General features: G+C 37.5%; 1 protein-coding gene across 10 annotated transcripts in view; it reads right to left on the reverse strand.

The window, feature by feature from the left end:
* The window catches only part of LOC107507009 (proteasome maturation protein-like), a 175,245-nt gene that overhangs the window by 121,920 nt on the left and 33,871 nt on the right, over positions 1 to 19,454 (reverse strand). For 9 of the 10 annotated variants that reach the window (XR_004950576.1, XR_004950577.1, XM_036219759.1 and 6 more), the window contains exon 1: positions 2,118 to 2,201. The exons of the other annotated variant lie outside the window; for it this stretch is intronic. The gene's annotated coding sequence lies outside the window, so the exon portion shown is untranslated. Of the gene's footprint in view, positions 1 to 2,117; positions 2,202 to 19,454 lie in introns of those variants that run through there. 10 annotated transcript variants of the gene reach the window in all.

Here is a 19,454-nt window from a genome sequence, read left to right on the forward strand (position 1 = left end):
ATCTGAAGGAAGGTAATTGTTTGGAAAAGATCACTGAAGCAAAACCTATGTAAAGAAATATACTTCTAATTACTTTATTTTTGATGCTATTATTTTTATATTATCAGATCTTAGACACAGCTATTAAAATTAGTCCAGCAAGACCACGTATATGTTTTATGTTATTCATGACCACATACTGTATACACAATGCTGTGCAAGTCACTGAGGCAGACTCAGATTATCTAACCCCCAGTGCCTGGAAGCTTGTAGGAAAGATGCTGCATACACAAGCACCTACCAAGCAAATCAGGATGCAAGAATCATAAAAGGGGTACGATGGTCTGAAAAATGAAAAACTACCTCTGCCTCAAGGCAAAGGAGAATCAAGGAAACCTTCTTGAAGAAGGTGGTATTTAAACTGGTCCTTTAGTGGTACACAAGATTCAAATGGTAAAAGATGAATTTTAGTGGGGAGCATCCCTGAGAGCATCTAGGAAGAGTGACAGGCCTCATCGAAGAGTGGGTGGGTGAAATCCAGAATCCCATTTTGTCAGTGTGTGAGACAGAGGAGAGATGTGAGCATGAAGACTGGGAAAGGCACGACTATATGGCGGAAGGCTTTGCCCACCCCCCTCCACCCCCCACCCCGAGTTTCAGCATTATTCAGTAAACACAGGCAAACCACCAAAAATTTGAAGAGCAAGGGTGCTTGAGGAATATCAATCTGTCAACAAAAAGGAAAACTTTCTTCTAAAAGCTAAAACAGATCATTGAGGGCATATAGTGCTCAAATGTAACATGTAAGCTCAAATCTTCCTCTGGGAAGCAGCACTGTTCTATTTTCACCCATAAACAGTACACAAGCACCTACCTAGAGTTTGGTAAAGACCTGCAGGCATTTTTGATGAGAACATCACCAGCCAAGCACCATGATCTGTTTCTCATTTTCCCTGAGAAAAGCACAACAATTCATGTCTCTCAAAACAATCTGTTTATCCTCACATCCCTAGAAAGTACTACAGCCATCATTAATAGCATATTAACTCTCCAAACGAAAGCGTTATGTTAAAGCCTGCAGCCTTTATGTCAAGGTAGAACTGAAGGTACAAGGCACATGTCATAAAATTAAATAAACTCACAAAGCCTATCCCTCTCTAGAGTCCTGGATTTAAATTCAGGTTGCATCCTAAATGAAATGGGCTTGGTAGCCTCCACCTAGCACCTGGGAACATTTGTTGATTTACAATTACGTGACGTGATTTGACATACTCAACGTAATTAGTATTCACTCCTTAGGAGAATGGCCTGTCAGTGAGAATTCAAATGTACTGAAGCCAGCCCTGAATTTCTCTCTCTGTCCCCCTTCTCTCTCCCATTACTTCCTCAGAGGACCATGCAAGCTGGAGATGAGTGAGCAATCCCAGATGTCATGGGTGCTCTACACCCAAACAAGGAATAAAATGCATGTTTTGGCCACGACTGTTCTGTGTAGCTCGCAGAGGCTGCTGCTCTCTGTGCTGCTCCCCAAACCTCTTTACACAACTGCCAATTACACAGCATTGGTTTCACGTAAAGAATTTTCTGGAAGAAGCCCTATTTCAGAGAGAGGTACTGAACATTTAACAGTGCTTTGCTAACAATCATTAAAGTTATTACCGTTACTTAAATAAAGCAGAGCATAAACACAGAGAAGATGTGGCAACGACTGCTCACAACATATGAAAGCGTCCTCTGTTCCCAAGCGCAAGAGAGTTTGCCTGTTCATTTTAAATCGGCTTAATTCCTGTTTTAGGAGGCCTTGTGACAGTCTTCCAAAAGATAGCTGCCAAAACTGTGACTATATTTAGTTGTTTATTACACACCAACTCAAGGTGGTGCATGCTAGTAGACACACAGAAGAGCAAAGAAAATTAGAGCTCATTAGTAAGGGAGGCCAGGAAAGCTTTAGGAAAATGGTGAACTGGGAAATATTTGTTAGGGGATTTTAGTTGTGTTACTTCTGAGGACAAAAAAAAAAAACCCAAAAGCTAAGCTATAAACAAGCAGCATAAACAGGCATAACGAGCGGCATAAACAAGTTAATTCTAAAGTTATGATGGACAATGAAGAGGTGATGATAAATAGAAAAGACAGACCTCAAACTCCGAGGCAAATGGATGAAATCTTTGACATCTTGATCCTTTGGATTGATATGGTTGACAGTCTTCCCCTGGCTCACAGCATGGAAATGCAAGGGCAGAAATTGATTTTGAACTTTTTTCTATCCAAAAGTTACATGTGCCATTCTGGCATCATCGCAAGTTTCAATTGGGTGGTATCCAGATAAATGACCACTTCCTGTGAGTATGTAGCAATACAGTAATGCAGAAATGGGATCACAACTGACCTAGAAGACAAGGGTGGGGGTAGGTTGGGAGAGGGGGCAGTGTGGGCCTGCAAACTACACATCCAAATGAACAACACACTGCATTTGGTTTCTTCTCAGCAGCGACTAATTTTTATTAGATTGGAAGGCTTGACTTAAGCTTAGCCTAGAAATTGCTTCAACTGCTTACTAATGGCCTGTGCCCTCATTAGTTATCATCGAAGAGAAGGAAACATATACATTTAAGAGCAGCTACTCAACTCTAAATTCAAAGCCGCAACATTTATTTTATCTTTTGATTTGATGAAAGCTTGAAAGGGGGGGGGGGGAGCAATTCATATTTTCCTTCATTCCTTGGATAGAAGTAGAAACTAATTGCATGTTGCTCTTAAAATTGGTTTTAAAAAATAAATTGAAACTAGCCCAAAAAGTCACATAGCCGTGACAACTGGTCCCTAATTGCACCTCAAAGATTGGTCACTGGCAGTTCATATATACTCCCTTTCCCAATACATACACCGTTTCCCTCATTCACCACAATACCCCAAACTAAACATGCGACTTTTGACTTAACATTTGTGGAAAGATCTAAATGGAGTAGCATAGATGAGTAAACAGTGTCACCTAGTGGACAGGAAAAGAAAAAAATTTGTGAATTGGCATAAATGGAAATTTGGGCCAGCGGTCAGCTTCCTGCCACATTTTCCCTTAACTCTGGCCCTCTATTATCCCCCATGAGCAAATAAGAAAGTTCCCTCAAGGAGACACCAAATACAACTACAAAGAAATAAACCAAAACCCTTATAGTTTTTCCTCTCTAGTTCTCTAGTTCCCTAATGAAGGTCCTATCCAAATAAAAATAACATCTATTGAGCATTTTGTACGAGTCAATATCTTGCAGAGTGCTATACCTGGGTCATCTCACTTTGACATCCAAACAATCCAATCATTTATTAGGGAGTTTGGGTAATTTTTCTAAATTTGTAGAGCCTCACTGTAACAGCCAATGCAGTAACACCCAATATTTAGCACCCCACACACACAGCCCAAGGGCAAATAAAAAGATCTTGGAAAATGTGTAATAATTAGATACATGTTAAGCATTTACTGTGCTCTTGTGACTATTTAGGCAACACGAAAATAAACTGGCATGGAGCCTACCTTCCAAGAATTTAAGTCTTAAAACCTAAATTTGTGGAGTACTATCTTCACAGCCCTATAAAGTAATTATGTCCCATACTTTAGAAATGAGGTTCTACTATTCATCCAAGGTCACACAAATAAGAAGTGACAGATTTAGATTTAAAAGCAAGTTCATCATTGCACCTCATGCTGCCTCTTTCCCAAATGCGGCTACTAGAGATCCCTGGTTTTATGACAAGGGATAGAGGATGAAAGTGGCAGAGAGCTGACTCAGGACAAGTCGTCACAGGAATCAAGGGTAGAATGTCCTTTCCCTCCACCACTTCCAAACCACCCCTGCCCTGGAAGTAAAATATCTCAATAGATTAGATTAAAACAAACTGTTTACATTCTGTGCATCTCAGAAAATGAGAACTATAGGAGAACTTTCATAACCTAAAAAAATAAATAAATAAAGATACACAAAGAACCTACAGCTAATATCATACTTAATGATGAGAAACAGGGTACTTTCTCCCTAAGACTGGTAATAAGACAAACATCTTTTTTCATCACTCATACTTGAAGTTCAAGTGTAATAAGACAAGAAAAATAAATAAAAGGTATACTGGTTAGAAAGAAGCAAATAAAACTTTTTATTTGCAGATGACAGACTTGCTAGTGTAGAAAACTCCAAATAGTTTACCAAAAAAAAAAACTCTTGGAACTAATAAGTGATTATGGCAAGCTTCCCCCCACATCAGCAATGAACAACTTGAAAATAAAATTATCAAACAATACCTTTACAATATTTCCAAGAAGAAAAATTACAACAACTACTTAGGCATAAATTTAACAAAATGCCTATACCTGTGAAAAATTACCCTCACTAGGGAGGAAAAAAACCTCTGCTATATAAAAACAGGTTAACAGAATCAAGAATAAAGTATATTCTTTATCTCTGTAAAGACTGAGCGATTCTGCCAGAGGTAAGACTCTGGATTTCAAAGTCTCAGGATTAGTAGCCCATCAGAAGTTGTCTGGTTCCCCTCTTCCTTTTATGCTCTTCTTATAGAATAAAGGAACCATAATCATGTGTGGCGTGCTCAGAGTCGCTAACTCATGTAGAAAAGCTAAGGAAAGAACTAAGAGGGGAAAAAAGTAAGGTTTTTAAATAAAAAGCCTACTATTATCAGATGGCAAAAAGGAGCAAGTATAGTATTTCTTTTGGCTCCAAGGAGTTAAGATTCTAGAGCTAACATCCTATATGGATCTTTTTAAATTAAAGAGGTCAGTTTAACTTGTTAATGGAGCTGAGAGATACAGCTTCGGTTTCTCACTTACCTTCCAAATATGCTACAAAGAAAATTCGTTTAATCCCCAAACAACCCTACAAGGAAGGTGCTGTTATTAATCCCATCTAACACAGCAAAATATAAACAAATGATTTTTTTTTAACATAGTAAAGGTTTATTTGTTTAAGTTTCACTTTGGGTTTCACAACCAATAACGTGTCAACTATAATATCTTATAATAATCTTAATCTTTCGTAACATTTTAAGAAGCCATTTTTCATGAAAAGCGAGTTATATTGGTGTTGTGGGGCACTTGTGTTGTAGCAGACAGGCAGGCAGGATGATTCAGTTGAGGGGCATCTCTGTAAATCTAGTGATGTGGTGGTCAGTGTTCAAAATCAGCTCTTCATTTAAATAAATGGGACAATGGAGGAGAAAAGAAGCAACCAAGAAAACCCTGACTTGCACCGTTTGCCAATTTCTATGTATAAAAATACTCACCATTGCCAATTACAAGGTTCACAGCGCTCCTCAAGATTTAACAACAGGCTTTTCAACCAGCCAGTGGGAGCCAGCTCTAGCACCCAGCGCAGGTTAGTAGGTACTCAAGAAATATTTGTTGAATGAATGAGTCGATTAATGAGATGCAATCAAGTAAATTAGATAGAGGTGAGTATACTCTCCGCCACTGGTTGGAACGTAACTGGGACCTTGCTGCTTCAACATCATGGTCTCTATTTATCATGATGGCTGTGATTTGTACTGCAGTTTTTTTGAGAAAGGGGAGCGCTATCTCAACATTGCACCTTGTTAAGCATAATGGAAGTACTAAGAGTTATAAGACTCCTGAGTGTATGTTTTCAAAAGCAGTAAAAAAAGAGACATTAAATTTGGTTTTGTCCTATTTAATCGAAGAGAATATACTTATAATTTTTAAATGTTATTATTTAAACTCCTATAAAAAATTAACAGTTATATAAATCTGAAACTCTAGCCTCTAACCTCTTGAAATGATAATTGAGACAATTATTTTGATAACCAAATATTCTTAGGAAGTCAATTTTTTTATTAGAACAAAACGGATAAGACTAATTCTCTATGCCACCACATAGTTTCTTTCTGCTCCTGGAAATGATTTTCTTATAGCACACATTGGACAGAATGTGAGAGGAGAACCGGACATTAATTCATTGATAAATAAATGAACTAATTTCAATTTGTCTAATACTGATTGTGTGCATAAACTTCAGAGCCTGTAAGACATGGATGCAGATATTGTATAACACCATTAAACTTCTGAACAGCAAAGGAGGAAGAGTAGTAGGGCCCTAGCACAGTCCAAACTGAGTGTTTAAGCAGAAAGGCTGGTGGCTCCCAACCTAGGGTTGCCAGATAAAATACAGAATTCCCAATTAAATTTAAATTTTACATAAAAAATTAATCATTACTTGCTGTAAGTAAAGCTCCCAATATTGTACTAAAAAAAAAAAATGATGCGCTGTTTACTTGAAATTCAAGTTTAATGGGGAATTTGTATTTTTGTTTGCTAAATCTAGCAACCTTACCCCAAGGACATATTTGCTTGAAAGGGCTTAAAAGGGAACCTGAAATTTCAAATAGAGTCAATATTTACAAGTAAAATGAGTACAGAAAAATTTGAGAGAACTATTTTATAACCTCAAGTGTTTAAAGTCTTTCTAATTGACACAAAAGATTAATAAAATCCACTCTATAAGAATCAAAACAATTTTTCTGGGGAAAAAAAAATAAGTCAAGTAAAAGCCAAATGACAACTAGGCAAAAATACTTGCAACTTAAAACATAAAGGGCTAATCTCCCACATACATAAAGAGTATCTACAAATCAGTTAAAGAAAGATCATTTATCCAATTAAAAAGTTCACAGAGAGATGAACAGGGCATTCACAAAAGAGAAAACAGATATGGTTCTTAAGTAAGGGGGAAAAATAGATGTCCGACTTCACTCACGGTAATAAAAATGCAAATTAATACTAGACAGAGTTTAAGGTATTTTCCTCCCCCTGACAGATTGGCAAAATTTCCAAAAGTTTGAGAATAAACTATGTTGGGAAGACTTAAAAAGATTGCTTTTAAATATTGCTGGTGAAAATATCAATTGGTAGAATTCTTAGAGGGCTGACAGTGTCTACCAAAGCTTCAAATTTATATCCTATTGACCAGCAATTTCTAGGAATTTTTGCTACAGATATGCAACTACAAGACAAATTAAGTACAGGAACATTATCTGCATCACTGTTGTAATGGAAAAAAATTTGACGACCTAAACACTCATCAAGTAACTGATTAAATAAATTGTAGTACATCCACATGTGGACTACTATGCAACCATAAAAAGAATTAAACTATTAACGCATGATATGGAAAAATCTCTAAATTATACTTATTAAAACTAAAATATGTATTTTACTATTTTGGAAAAATAAACAAAAGGACTATATATGTGTATATATTTGTATTGGTTTCTATTTGCATTAAAACATATCCCTGTATCGTTGAATTGTACACTTGAAACCTATTTGATTTTATTAACCAATGTCACCCCGATAATTAAAAATGTATTCCTGATAGGATAATAAGAAATCAGTAATAGTGGTTACCTATCAGAGGGATAGAAATGATTGCATAAAGGTCAGGGAAGGAAAGGAGTTTTTTAATGAATAGTTTTTATATTTAAAACATATCAACATATTACCAATTCAAAAAATTAAATAAAAATTATTTAAAAATTAAACATATTATGATTATCCTGATACTGTTACCCCAAAATAACAGAGCTTAGAATAGTATGTTATATTTACTATGAGGTCTGTCCTATGGGGTGGTCATTTAGACCATTATCTCTTCATTTATTCAACCATTTATTGAGCACTTACTATATACTCAGCCTTATGCTGAGTGCTTACAGTACAGATGTAAATAGTATAAACATGGTTCCCACACTCTCTGAGGTTAAAGTCTGGTTGGGAAAAATGCTAATAGCTAATCTTTATAGAGTGTTTATTCTATGGTAACTACTGTGCTATACATTTGCATAATTTATCTCATTTAATTCTCAGAATAACTTTAAGTAGAACTATTATTTGAATTAGAGCTTAAGAGACAAGAAGACTTTCCATAAGCAAAGAATGAGAAAAATTAACCCTACAAATTGAAGAAACAGCATGAGCAAAGAAAGAGAAGAAGGTAGATAGCAGGCAAATGTGTGTGACTGTCTCACCAGATTCATGCAGAGATAAAGGGCTAAAAAGTTCACTTGGAACCTTAACCTCCAGACTAAGGGGGTTTGGAAATTTATTCTAGTAAAATAGACACAGATGGTATCTAATACTTCTTCCTGGTTTCATTTGGGCTACTTGAGACTGTGGACTAAACCTTTAGTGTAAGAACAGGGCAGAGGTCCTAGAATTCAGCTCAAGAAAACCTAGGCTGGCTCTCCCGGATATCTTGAAGATGAGCACATCAAGTGACAACCCCAATCAACAAGCACCTACTAAGTGCCAGGCACTCACCCATGTTTTAGAAATGCAAAAATAAACAAGTGAAACACATTCCTTGTGCATGAAAATTTATAGTTTAGCAGGAAAGAAAGACTGTTAACTGAGCGATTACAGTTTAGTGATATCAGCATTTTGGTCTGGGAAGCATGGAGTACTGTAGGCACAGTGAGCAGAAACACATTACTTAGTATATTGGAGCCTGGGACCAGTCCCAAAACCCAAGGAAATGCCTCTGAGACTGAGAGTACAGGCATAATTTAGCCAAGTAAAGTAGGGAAAAAATAAAGAAGGGATGGCATGTGCAAACACATGGAGATATGATGAAATACAGCTGGGACAACTGGGAGAAATCCAGCCTGGCTCAAGTGCAAAGGAGGAAGAGTTGGTTTTACTCCCTTTCGACTCCTGTGTTCCTTTCTCTTTCTCTGTGAATCACTTGTCTCTCCCTCAGTGGTCTTAGGAAATAAATGGAGAAATGGAAGGTAAAAAGGAATTAGAAAAAGGCGAAAATTAAGTGGAGAAAGAAGTAAGGAGGAAGAGAAGTAGGTAAGAGTAAATGAGTGAGGAGAGAAGAATGGAGAGGAAAGAAGGGAAATGAGGGTGGGGACAGGAAAAGAGGTAACATAACTGCAAATATTCCTAAACTATAGGGAACTGGTAAAGATTGAAATACTCTGGAACAGCAAACCCCAAAACCAGTTTTGAGAGAATCCTTTAGAAAGGATCAGAAGAAAGAAAACAGCCTTTGAGCATCTGCAGTATACACTAAGCATTTTCCAACACGGTATCTCATTTAATCCTCACAAAAGCCCTACCAGACATATACTATTGTGTTACTTGCAAAAAACCACAAGGTTTTGGAAGACTGAGCTGTCCAATTTTACTTGGCTGGTGACTGATGAAGCTGACATTCATACCTGGGTCTACTTGAAAATTTCCGTCATTCAAGATAAGAGATCATGAACATCGAAAGGGGACATGCCAAGCAACTCACATCTTTCTTATCATTTTTTTCAAGGCTTTGTTTGAACCTGAGAAAGCAGTCATCTGCATTTTAACATAACTCTTGGAATCATACATTATTAATATTTTTAAAATCTTTAATCTACTCCTGGCTGTACATATTATCCATGATAATAAAATCATGTGAAAAAGAAAAACACAGATACATAAACTCTGACACTAATCCACAACCTCAAGTTCACCAACAGTTTCCCAATCATTTCAGTTTACATAGACACAAACACATACACACACGCACACATACACAGGCTGTAGAAAAGAAAAGAAGCATAGGCCGAATGCTAAGAAATGCAGAATTAAGTTAGCCATGATTTCATTTTATCTTCCTATGACATACAAAATCCAAAGCACAAGGAAAGAGAAGATATTCGAGCTATAATTGATCAGCTAATTATATAATCATCCTACTCCATTTTCTCCTTCCATGGATATCTGCTCTTACCTATTTAGTCTGTATCCTTCCAGACCCTTCCCTATGCATGTATATGCAAATATGATTACATATGCATGTACATATACACACAAATAGAAAAGACAAAAGTGTATGTATATATATATTTGATAATACATACACACACACATATATATACTCATATAAAGGATTTTTTAAACAATATAATCATATTATACAAACTATTCAGCTCCTTGCATATTAAATATAAAAATATATCCAAGATTTCCATGATTCCTTTGACTTGATGAATAATACCCTATAGCATGGACACACCATAATTTATTTACCAATTTCCCTGTTAATAGAGTTACAATGACTTCTGTTTTTATAATCACAAATAATATGGCATTAAGCATCCTTACAATTATACCCTGGCACACTTACATATTTCTATAAGTTAGCTTTCTGGAGCTGAAATTACTGGATCAACGCGTTTGTACTTTTTTTCGTTTTGATAGATGCCATCAAGTTGCCTCCAAAAAACCTAAACTTTTACTTCTTTCGCCAGGACTTATGAGATCTAAAATTTTGGTGAAACCACCACCATATGTGTTGAGTGCCGTGTTGTTACAAAAATCATTTGTGTTATAACTAGTTTTATAAAAGGGCCTTCATTTTTTCCAGAGCAGGTTGAGTTTTATTTTAAGTAAATGAAAAGCTAAGAAATTTTGAAACAGGTTAGAGGCTACAGTTTCAGATTTATTCTGTACCTCAGAATCTCAGTACAGGTATTGGAAATGGAGGGATGGGCTGGGGTCATAAGCAGATCCCCAAAGCCAGGTAAAGCCTGGGGGCTCACAGATGGCTGCAATATCAGAAAGGCAATTCTAGCAGCAGCAATCAGGCAGAGCGAGCAGTATGAACTGAGAGCTTAACTCCTAAGAGGAAACAGCAAGTAAGGTTAGTAAAGGCCCACACCAGTTTATTATCATTCCTTCAAATATTTATTAAGCAACTACTACTAAGTGCCTGGCACTGCACTAGGCTTGAAAAATATAAAGATAAATAGAATGCTTCTCCCTAACATTGCAGTTGCTCACAATCTAATGAAAAACACTGTCTTGTCTTCTGGAACTCTTAAGTGCTCCCAGATTTCAGATTTTGTTCTGAGCCCCCAACCCTCACCCCCGACCCCTACCCCTAGTTCCCTTTCTTCTCTCCACATTGCACAACAGTTTACAGTCTGGTGTGATGATGGGGTGATAGCCAGGGTGGCAGAGGAGATATGGTGAAATGTAGCATTCATTTTAGCCCATCCAAGGTTTCCAGCAAGGACCATGGAAAGTCATCTCCCTTTGCTTCTTCCCCAGCCATGATTCCGTCTTGCTTTATTTGGTTTATTTAACATATTGAACATTTAAATGCTTTTGCTGTCCTGTATGGCTTAGGACAGCCAATTTGGGATTGTCATTCACACTGAGATCTAGGGAACATAAGAGAGTAAGTTCTATGTTTGTTTGTACCCATGGAGACATGGCTAAGAGGTGGTCCACCCATTGCATGTAGCAGGTAATCTAAAGAGGTCTTGGGGAGGACCTTACGAGGTGACACCTCAGGCTTGTCAGAACACCTCCCTGCACCATTGCATCGTCAATTTACAAAAGAGGGGGAAATCATATTTTCTTAGATAATTACACTGAACTGACAGAATGACTAATCCATATATTCAAAACCTCACTTGTGTTCTAAGAGTAACATCAGTCTCTGCTCAAAATCAGAGTTCAAGGCAGGGTAGGATCGCAGCCCAGGGTTAAAGTGTTTGATGTATTCCTTCCATAGCCTACCCTGAGGTGCTTCAGAAAGAGTAAAGAGCTCTCAATTAGAAAATCTAGATTCTCTTCTTTGCTCTAATACTAAATGTGTGGTTTTAGAGACTCAGCATCTTCGTACCTAAAATAGTGAGACAATCAACATCCTCCGGGGTCTCAAAGAGGTGCCATAATGACCAAATAAGACACCGCATGAGAAAATGCTCATACTGCAAGGTGCAACAGCTATTTGGGATGATGATGATGATGATGGAGGAGGAGGAGGAGGAGGAGGAGGAGGAGGAGGAGGAGGAGGAGGAGTTGGGGGAGATATGGCTAAAGTTCACCAACTGGATAAGGTTGGTCAGCAAATAAAATAATTTTGTCAGCATAAGTACATTAACTCTCAACTTTAAAGCTTATTTCACTTATTGTTCTAAGTGCCAACTTTAGCTTTAGAAACCAAAGAGTAACCCAAACAGAGGGTATCACTTTCTTCAGTTCAGAAAGCAACATACTTAGGAGCTAGCAGTTACAAACTAGGTCACTGGGCCCAGTAGATGTTCCCAAGGATAAGCAATAAAATTATGAAAGCTTCAAGTGGGAGAATCCTGAAGCTACACAGGTTGCTTAATCTTTGTGCTGAATAACTTCAATCCCCAGGAGCAGCAGGAAGAAAACAATTGCATACACTTGCCAGTGACCCAGCTGTCCAGGTATGAGTTAAAGGGAAAGCCCACTTTGTTGGGAAGTGGACTGGGCTGAACTGGAGAGACACTAAAGAACGATCCTCCTCTGTTGAACTCTCATTGCAGACCACAGCAGTCTTTTTTTTCTTTTTGTTAATTGAAAAGCTAAATTCTTTCTGTCTCAATCCTGTGATCTCTGCAGTGGTCCCTAAAAAACCACAAGTAAAACCCTGAGGCCTCCTTAAGCTAAGATTTTTAAAACCAGCTTGCTTTCCAAAACCAATGAGGGAAATAGAAAGGGTGTGAGGAAGACAGGGCTGTGAGTGGATGGGAACAGAGATACAATTCCCTTGTTTAATATTATTGCATAATGGATATTTTTGAAATACCAGAGATTATGTAAGACATAAAAGTAATGATTCCAAATCAAACCACTTTATTTGTCAAAGTTACTAAAATAGGTGTTTAAAACACACCCGCGCGTGAACGCACGCACACATACTGTTTTTTAAAGCATGATATTTTCTGCCTGAGCCCTTTCTTCTCACTTGGCAGCCCTGTTGTGTACACGATCTCTACAGGAATGCAGAAAAACCACCTGAGGGAGAAAATTACTAATCACTAAAAATTACTAATCACTCTCTCACACTAAACAAATCCCACTGGGAGGTTTTTAGTTACACATTGGGATATGGGTTCTTTTTTTTTTTTTCTTTTTTTCCTCTCTCAGGTTAATGATACAAAGGCATAAAAAATTAAAAAAAAAAAAAAAAGGAAGCATGTCACATCTTAATATGCATTAGTGGGGATATTTTTACACGATAGCATCTAGGTCTCAGTCCAAAATAAAAGCAAAGTAGACTGAAAGTCTCTAATGCCCAACACTGGGTCTCTCAGAAAGAAAAGAGGTTGGAGAGAAAACCGTACTTCCCACAGCACTGAATGCAGGGCCTATCTTCCCCCGGCGGTGGCCCCTATCATTTACCCTAATATTCGACAGCCTTATTTTCACATGATATTCAATTCACAAGCTCATCAGGTGCCTGTCATATATCATTTCATTGAATAGATTAGTGTGTTATTTATGGCGGTCCTCAGCAATTTATACCATATCTTTATACTGTTTATCTCCTACTTGTTTATCTTTTACTGTTCCTTGAGTCCATTGTGAATAGCCTAGGCCCGTGTACCTACTTGGCTGATCAGAAGTTGAGTGTATCCAATTCAATGGTCATATTACAAATGAGAGAAATTAGTAGAAGCAGTAGAATTCAGAGTTTCTTTCATTCAAGTGCCCCCTGGGTTTGTTTTTCCTCTTTATGGCTATGGTTTTGGCTGATTATAAAACATAACATCATTCACCATAAAAAAGTTTAAGTAGGTTAAAGACCTATACATATATAAATACATTCTTTATGTATATAACTATAATTATAAAGATATCCAGCTAAGTGGAATAATATTAAACATATAGTTCTATAATTCACTTTTCACTTAGCAATATATTCTAGATATCTTTCCATATCAATAAATATAGACTTAGATCCTCCTTTTGAATAGCCACTGAGTATTTATTCCATTTGGGGGTATATCATAATTCATCTAAATAATTTCCTATTAGGGAGCACGTATCATGTTCCCATTTTTCACACTTACTAATGAAGCTGAGATGAACGAGATTAAAAATATATCTTTAAATACCTTTCTGATTTTCTTCTGAGAATAAATTTTTAGCAAAAGGAATCACTTTATCAAAAGTCATGACCATTTTATTTTTATTATTATTATTTAAGCCTACAGCACCTGGTCTTCCTAGGTGGTCTCCCATCCAAGTACTAACTAGGCTCGCCCTTGCTTAGCTTCCAAGATCATACTTCAGGCGCTTAGCTTCCAAGATCATACTTCAGGCTCGTTCAGGGTGGCATGGCCACAGACCATGGATTATGGCTCCACTGGGGCATGAACTCAGGACCTTCTGCATGTATAGCAGATGTGCTAACCACTACACTATGAAACCATGCCCAAGTCATGACCATTTTAAATTTTGAAATATATTTACAATATATTTCACAGAAAAGTTGACCCAACATATTTGTATTCTCACAAACACTACATGTGATCAATATTTTTTCTTTGCCAATTTGATAATGATCAAATATAATATTGTTATTTTTTCAGGTGCATTTCTTTGTTAGTGAAACAATATTTTCAGATGACTACTTCATTAATATTGTAATAAAATCTCATTTTTTAAGATTAAAATTCTTCACATGGTATTTTACAGATTGAAACCATCCTCTTGCTTTTATTGGCTACTAACCATTTATCACAACTTTAAAGAATCATTCCCATTTTATAGATGAAGAAGTTGAATCCAAAAAAAGTTAAGTATATGGCTAAAAGAGAGTAAAGAGTTGACAAGCTTCCTAATGTTAACACTGCTTCTGGGGTGGGGGGTAAAGGAATGGATGGCAGGTATTCTGTGCTCTATACAGGAAGTAGAAAGCAGAAATATTAAATGACTCATATTTATCCCCATTCTAATCCAAGCCATATAGGGTCCAATTGTATATACAACAAAAAACAACCTGACAAAGCATCTGTTTGCATTGTAAAACTCCAAAATCTAGATCTCGTTTTGTCTGCTTCAAAAATGCCACCTAAAATGCCAACAGTAACTGTGTTCTATGTTCAGTTCTTCTTTCGTATATGGTTTAAAAATTTTAACAGATTAGTGTTGAGGAAAAAAGCAGCTATTTCACCCCAATGAAAAATTAGCTATATCTAGGCGCAATCCACTTCTGACCTGTGGCACTAACCCTGCATAGAGTTAACTGGATGGAGTCTTTCAATTTTTAATATTTTATCATGAGGTCAAGGAAGAGAAGCTACCTGGGAAAGAAAATGTAGAAGAGAGTGTATCTCAGAGAGAAAAAGGAGAAGCAGCAGAAAAATGGGCGTGCGTACTCATGTACACATGTTAAAATTCTACTTCCCTGTGACTGCCTTTCTAATTACATTTTGGCACTCCAAGTAATTAAGTAACATCTGCTGAACACACTAAGGTGTTTCCTTCCCCCATCCCAGCCCCCACCTCCACATCCACTGGCTTTGTTTTTTACCCTCTTTATTTGGAGGCTTGCTGAGGCCTCTCAGTCACCACCTGTGTAGAAAAACCAGCCTTCCCTCAAGATCAGCGGCTCCGCAACAGTGCACAGGTGGGTCCTGAAGCAATCTGGGCATTCTTGTTTTTCACTTAGGCAGAAAGAAAACAAAGAGGTCGAAGATTAAGTTATACCCAGGTACTAACAGATGAGAGAGAGAACACAGGAGAAGCCACGTAAGCTAGAACTGTATTTAGATAAATGGTACTGGAGGCTTCCTAGTGATGTAACTGTGATCAAAATAAACTTAAAAATAAACTACAGAGACACAGAAATCTGACTTTTATGAGACAGTACCAATTAATTTTAGCTATTATGGAAATGGTAACTCTATAGTAAATATCATTACATTATTGGAGGGGAAGAATAGAATTGACATGTATTGAGTACACTTACTGTGTGCCATGTAGTATTTATGCCAAGACGGTAGGTGTTTTTCATGGAAGGCTGAACTTTGTCTCTCGGACAGAAAGTATATGAATCTATAAAAATAAAGCTCTCTGATTTCTTCTACTATCCTCATCAGTTTGTTGGCAGTTCCTGATGCCTCAGATCTGCTATCCTTCAATGTGAAAGCATTTTTCTAATTCTGGCTCTGGCTCATACACGCATGCACATTGTGATAATAAATATGAAAATTCTGCATTCTTAGGAAGGCACTACACAAAGGATCACCAAGGCCTGTCAATATAATGCGTAAATCCAAGGATATAGTAACTCCAGTATTATGCTGCGTTGAAGGAAGGCAAATTAAAATCCCTAAAGAAGAAAGGATTTTTTCAGTGGAGAACAGCAAGCTTCTTTCTTCCTTTTCCTCCCGCCTTCTCTCTCTACCTCTCCCCCTCTCTCTCTGGGGCTGACTCTCATACTGCAATAACATTTCCACAACCTTGGGCAACTGAAACAACAGTTTCTAGCTACATAGAATTATTCATTCTGTGTTAAGTTTCCTCAGGCGTCGGCATGCCGGGACATCAGAAAATCACAGAGAAAAGGCCAGAGCAATTAATTTTTCTTACATCTACAAAAAGAAAAAATATTTTAAGTAAACAATATCAGCCAATATGAATAATTAATAACAATGTTTTAGAGAGGCTTCACATTCAAGGAAACTCATACTTGGTTTTGTTTCTGGGTTTTTATCCCTGAATATGAAGGTGCTAATACCAAAACTGCAAGAGACCTGGTCTAGTAGAAATTTACTCTTGCTACCTGAATGTTTGCTGGCTGCTTCATACAGATTAGACAGCATAGGCAACCTTAGCTCAAGAGGTAGAAAACTGAGAAGCATAAACACACAGGTCTCCAGGACCCTGCTGTCCAGGATGCTGCTGTCAAACTAATGACAAATGAACTAAACATGGTCCTTCTAAGACCTTAGAGCTGCTGCTGAATTATGACAGGCCATAGAACTGAACAGAAGGTCGGGGTGTGGGGAATACATAACACTGTGGTTTGGAGCACTGGTTCTCAGACCACTCGGGTTAAAATTCCAGTTCAGCTACTTACAAACATTGTGTGACCTTAGACATGTTATTTAACCTCTCTAAGTTACCATCTCTCCTATAAAATGAGCACGGGAATAGGACCTTCTTTATGACTTTGCTGCTATAGTCGAATGGGATGATGCCGTGATGCTGTTAGCTGCACAGAGCCAGTCAGTGCTTGATAGACAATAGCTAGCCAGTGTCATCCTCTGGGAGAGGACACAAGACTTGACCAAGGTCTCCCAGCCAGGACTATGACTCAGTTAAGTCTACTTCCCCCATTGCCACCTACAAGCTCTGCCATCACTAGCCCAACTGATTTGGAGAAACAAGTCGGTTTCCATGCAGTGCAGCCACACCCAGCTCTATGTGCCCCACCTTTACTTCACCCCGGCCCAGCTCAGCCCAGCCCTGCCCTGCCTTCCCTAGCCAACCTAAGTAAGTCTCTGTGGAAGACTCTAGATGAGCCAGGCCTGAACACCAGTCTAACTGGATAGTGAGGCCAAGGCCTAAAACCAAAACCTTGACCCATGAGGCCAGGTTGAAAACTGCTGCCATTGCCAGCAAAAGGCAGGGGCTTTCAAACTAGAAGAAAAAAGCAGAAACGAGTAAGTGATCCCCAACCAACTCTTACAAAGCAGCTATGTCTTTGGTTTGTCAAGTTTCTGTTGATAAGAACAAGCCCAACAAACAAAAATTTTTTTTAAAAAAGTCCACATAAGGGTGGAACAGAGTAAAGGCAAGGCAAGATGCTCAGGCCACCAGCTCTAGGGACCCTGAGACACAGAGGCAATGACTGAGAAAATGAAAAAGAGCAAAGGAAGACTGAGTGGGCATACATCTGGGCAGAAAATGTCATGGATTTGAGAATGTCATGTTTGTACCCATCAGGCTCACACAGAATTCTGTGTTCAAAGCTGGCCCCCTACAAGAGAAGAGGCAAATACTGGGATGTGTCCAAGAGATGGCCAAAAGGTTCTCTTCCTTTTTGGGACAGGCTAGAGGTGAGTCTCAACAGTGAGCAAAGAGAAACAGAGAAAAGATTGTAAGGTGTTTGTCCTGGAAAAGAGACATCTTTAATGTGATATGACAGCTTTCTCTGAATTGATGTTTTCCCACCTAAACCAACTTTGTCTCTGGGGCTCCCAAGGACAGAGCTAGGCTTGATGTGTAGAACTTACAGGCAGGCAAATTTCAGCACAATAGGAGAAAGGTATCTCGAGCTGACATCCAAAGTTGTGGTGAGAGAGTTGAGTTGTTCTGGCAGTTGTCAAGAGATAGTGGAAATCATACAGGCAAGATTCCTGCATTGGGAAAGGGGGGAAGGGGGAGGAGGAAGGGTGAAAGAGATAACCTCTGTCGCCTGAGGTTCTCTTCCTTTTTGGTACAGCAAAATACGGAGAGTCAGTGAGCACACCCAGAGCTACTTTTCTTTAGAATTAAACCCAATTTATGTTTTCTATCCTCCTCCCACATCTTGATTTTTTTTTCTAAATAAATAAATGGGACATAATTGTTCCCTAACCCTCAGATTCAATAATATTTAGAGGCCGATTATCACTGAAAACACTGGATTACCTCTCTTTCTTATTCTAATACATTGGAAATAGGGAAAATTAGAATAAAGAAATTTGTTAGGGTCAAGATTGAAAAATTCAATTATACACATTTTTAATTTCCTGTTTAAGAAACAAAACTAAAAGGCAAATGGAAAATGATAATGTTTAAAACATATGGGACAAAAAGATAGTGTTTTAATATGTAAAGAGTATAAATCAATATGGATGATTTAACATGCTCACATTAATTAATGGGATATACTGCAAAAGCAAAATAAAGGATAAAAATCATATGACCATCAAAAATAGGTGCAGAAAAAGCATTTGACAAGAAACAGCATATATTTATGATTAAAACACTTAGTAAAATGGGTATAGAAGGAAAGTACTTCAACATAATAAAGCCACGTACTAACAAACCCTCAGCTAACATCATATTGAATGGTAAAAAAACTAAAAACCTTCCCTCTAAGGTCAAGAACAACACAAGGCTGTCCACTTTCACCACTATTATTCAATGTAGTGTTGGAAGTCCTAGCTGGAGCAATCAGGCAAGAGAAAGAAAAGGCATCCAAATAGGGAATGAAAAAGTCAAACTGTCACTTTTTGCTGATGACAACCCTAAAGACTCCACTAAAAAGCTATTAGAAACAATAAACAAGTACTTTTAAGTTTCAGGATACAAAATCAATGTACAGAAATCTATAGTTTTCCTATACTCTAACAATGAATTTTCAGAAAAAGAAATGAATAAAACAATTCCTTTTGCAAATGCAACATAAAGAATAAAATACCTAAAAATAAATCTAACAAAGCATGTGTAGGACCTATACATTGGTAACCATATGGCAGTATTAAAAAAAACTGAGAAGACACAAAGAAATGGAAAAATATTCCATGTTCATGGATTGAGAGAATCAATCTAGTTAAAAAGACCTTGTTACCCAAAGCAATCATTATACAGATTTAATGGAATCCCCATCAAAATCCCAAAGGTATTTTTAAGGAAATAGAACAAAAAATCATCA

The sequence above is a fragment of the Rousettus aegyptiacus genome, unplaced genomic scaffold (genome assembly GCF_014176215.1).
Source record: "Rousettus aegyptiacus isolate mRouAeg1 unplaced genomic scaffold, mRouAeg1.p scaffold_m13_p_4, whole genome shotgun sequence".
Classification (NCBI taxonomy): Eukaryota; Metazoa; Chordata; class Mammalia; order Chiroptera; family Pteropodidae; genus Rousettus; species Rousettus aegyptiacus.